The sequence below is a fragment of the Arachis hypogaea genome, chromosome 2 (genome assembly GCF_003086295.3).
Source record: "Arachis hypogaea cultivar Tifrunner chromosome 2, arahy.Tifrunner.gnm2.J5K5, whole genome shotgun sequence".
Classification (NCBI taxonomy): Eukaryota; Viridiplantae; Streptophyta; class Magnoliopsida; order Fabales; family Fabaceae; genus Arachis; species Arachis hypogaea.
Genome location: NC_092037.1, coordinates 76272629 through 76275974, shown reverse-complemented (window position 1 = coordinate 76275974; position 3346 = coordinate 76272629). Strand labels below are relative to the sequence as shown.

General features: G+C 43.7%; 1 non-coding gene across 1 annotated transcript; it reads left to right on the top strand.

The window, feature by feature from the left end:
• The first annotated feature begins 2577 nt into the window (after nucleotides 1-2577).
• LOC112764807 (small nucleolar RNA R71) lies at nucleotides 2578-2685 on the top strand. The gene has a single exon (XR_003183353.1). It is a non-coding gene; the product is annotated as a small nucleolar RNA R71 (small nucleolar RNA).
• The last annotated feature ends 661 nt before the right edge of the window (nucleotides 2686-3346 follow it).

The following is a 3346-nucleotide window of genomic DNA, read 5'->3' as shown; positions in this document are numbered from 1 at the left end:
TCCGGCCTTGGATGCCATAAATGGTTATGGAAAAACAAAAAGCAAGGCTTTTACCACACCAAACTTAAAATGTTTGCTCGTCCTCGAGCAAAAGAAGAAAGAAGAGAGTAGAAGAAGAAGAAATGAGGAGAAAGGGAATGGCTTTGTATTCGGCCAAAGGGGAGAGAGATGGTGTTTAAGGTGTGTGAAAAAGAAGGAGTGAAGGAGGGTTTATATAGGAGAGTGGGAGAGAGAGGTTCGGCCATTTGAGGGTGGGATTGGGTGGGAAAGTGGTTTGAATTTGAATGGTGAGGTAGGTGGGGTTTTATGAAGGATGGATGTGAGTGGTGAAGAGAAAGATGGGATTTGATAGGTGAGGGATTTTTGGGGAAGAGGTGTTGAGGTGATTGGTGAAGAAGAGAGAGAGTGGTAGGGTAGGTGGGGATCCTGTGGGGTGCACAGATCCTGAGGTGTCAAGAAAAAGTCATCCCTGCACCAAATGGCATGCAAAATCACGTTTTGTGCCATTTCTGGCGTTAAACGCCGGGCTGGTGCCCATTTCTGGCGTTTAACGCCAGCATCTTGCCCCTTTCTGGCGTTTAACGCCAGTCTGGTGCCCCTTTCTGGCGTTAAACGCCCAGAATGGTGCCAGACTGGGCGTTTAAACGCCCACCAGTTAACCTCACTGGCGTTTAAACGCCAGTAGGTGCGTCCTCCAGGGTGTGCTGTTTTTCTTCCTATTTTTCATTCTGTTTTCACTTTTTTCATGGATTTTGTGACTTCTTATGATCATCAGCCTACAAAAGACATAAAATAACAAAAGAAAATAGTTAATTATAAAACATTGGGTTGCCTCCCAACAAGCGCTTCTTTATTGTCATTAGCTTGACAGAGGACTCTCATGGAGCCTCACAGATTCTCAGAGCCATGTTGGAACCTCCCAACACCAAACTTAGAGTTTGAATGTGGGGGTTCAACACCAAACTTAGAGTTTGGTTGTGGCCTCCCAACACCAAACTTAGAGTTTAACTGTGGGGGCTCTTTTTGGCTCTGTTTTGAGAGAAGCTCTTCGTGCTTCCTCTCCATGATGACAGAGGGATATCCTTGGCCCTTAAACACCAAGGATTCTTCATTCACTTGAATGATCAACTCTCCTCTATCAACATCAATCACAGCCTTTGCTGTGGCTAGGAAGGGTCTGCCAAGGATGATGGATTCATCCATGCACTTCCCAGTCTCTAGGACTATGAAATCAGTAGGGATGTAATGGTCTTCAACCTTTACCAGAACATCCTCTACAAGTCCATAGGCTTGTTTTCTTGAGTTGTCTGCCATCTCTAGTGAGATTTTTGCAGCTTGCACCTCAAAGATCCCTAATTTCTCCATTACAGAGAGGGGCATGAGGTTTACACTTGATCCTAAGTCACACAAGGCCTTCTTGAAGGTCATGGTGCCTATGGTACAAGGTATAAAAAACTTCCCAGGATCCTGCCTCTTTTGAGGTAGTTTCTGCCTAGACAAGTCATTCAGTTCCTTGGTGAGCAAAGGGGATTCATCCTCCCAAGTCTCATTTCCAAATAACTTGTCATTCAGCTTCATGATTGCTCCAAGGTATTTGGCAACTTGCTCTTCAGTGACATACTCATCCTCTTCAGAGGAAGAATACTCATCAGAGCTCATGAATGGCAGAAGTAAGTCCAATGGAATCTCTATGGTCTCAGTTTGAGCCTCAGATTCCCATGGTTCCTCATTGGGGAACTCATTGGAGGCCAGTGGACGTCCAGTGAGGTCTTCCTCAGTGGCGTTCACTGCCTCTTCTTCCTCCCAGAATTCGGCCATGTTGATGGCCTTGCACTCTCCTTTTGGATTTTCTTCTGTATTGCTTGGGAGAGTACTAGGAGGGAGTTCAGTAATTTTCTTGCTCAGCTGACCCACTTGTCCTTCCAAATTCCTAATGGAGGACCTAGTTTCAGTCATGAAACTTTGAGTGGTTTTGATTAGATCAGAGACCATGGTTGCTAAGTCAGAGGTATTCTGCTTAGAACTTTCTGTCTGTTGCTGAGAAGATGATGGAAAAGGCTTGCTATTGCTAAACCTGTTTCTTCCACCATTATTGTTATTGAAACCTTGTTGAGGTCTCTGTTGATCCTTCCATGAAAGATTTGGATGATTCCTCCATGAAGGATTGTAGGTGTTTCCATAGGGTTCTCCCATGTAATTCACCTCTTCTATTGAAGGGTTCTCAGGATCATAAGCTTCTTCCTCAGATGAAGCTTCCTTAGTACTGCTTGGTGCATTTTGCATTCCAGACAGACTTTGAGAAATCATATTGACTTGTTGGGTCAATATTTTGTTCTGAGCCAATATGGCATTCAGAGTATCAATCTCAAGAACTCCTTTCTTCTGACTAGTCCTATTGTTCACAGGATTTCTTTCAGAAGTGTACATAAATTGGTTAATTGCAACCATTTCAATCAGTTCTTGAGCTTCAGTAGGCATCTTCTTCAGATGAAGAGATCCTCCAGAAGAGCTATCCAAAGACATCTTGGACAGTTCAGAGAGACCATCATAGAAAATACCTATGATGCTCCATTCAGAAAGCATATCAGTGGGACACTTTCTGATCAATTGTTTGTATCTTTCCCAAGCTTCATAGAGGGATTCTCCTTCCTTCTGTCTGAAGGTTTGGACTTCCACTCTAAGCTTACTCAATTTTTGAGGTGGAAAGAACTTTGCCAAGAAGGCATTGACTAGCTTTTCCCAAGAGTCTAGGCTTTCTTTAGGTTGAGAGTCCAACCATGTTCTAGCCCTGTCTCTTACAGCAAAAGGGAATAGCATAAGTCTGTAGACCTCAGGGTCAACCCCATTAGTCTTAACAGTGTCACAGATTTGCAAGAATTCAGCTAAAAACTGATGAGGATCTTCCAATGGAAGTCCATGGAACTTGCAATTCTGTTGCATTAGAGAAACTAATTGAGGCTTAAGCTCAAAGTTGTTTGCTCCAATGGCAGGGATAGAGATGCTTCTCCCATAGAAGTCGGGAGTAGGTGCAGTAAAGTCACCCAGCACCTTCCTTGCATTGTTGGCATTGTTGTTGTTTTCGGCCGCCATGAGCTCTTCTCCTTTGAAGAATTCGGTTAGGTGCCCTAAAGAGAGTTGTGCTTTGGCTTCTCTGAGCTTTCTCTTCAAGGTCCTTTCAGGTTCAGGATCAGCCTCAACAAGAATGCCTTTGTCTTTGCTCCTGCTCATAAGAAAGAGAAGAGAACAAGAAAATGTGGAATCCTCTATGTCACAGTATAGAGATTCCTTTAGGTGTCAGAGGAAAAGAAGAGTAGAAGACAGAAGTGGAAAATTCGAACTTAACAAA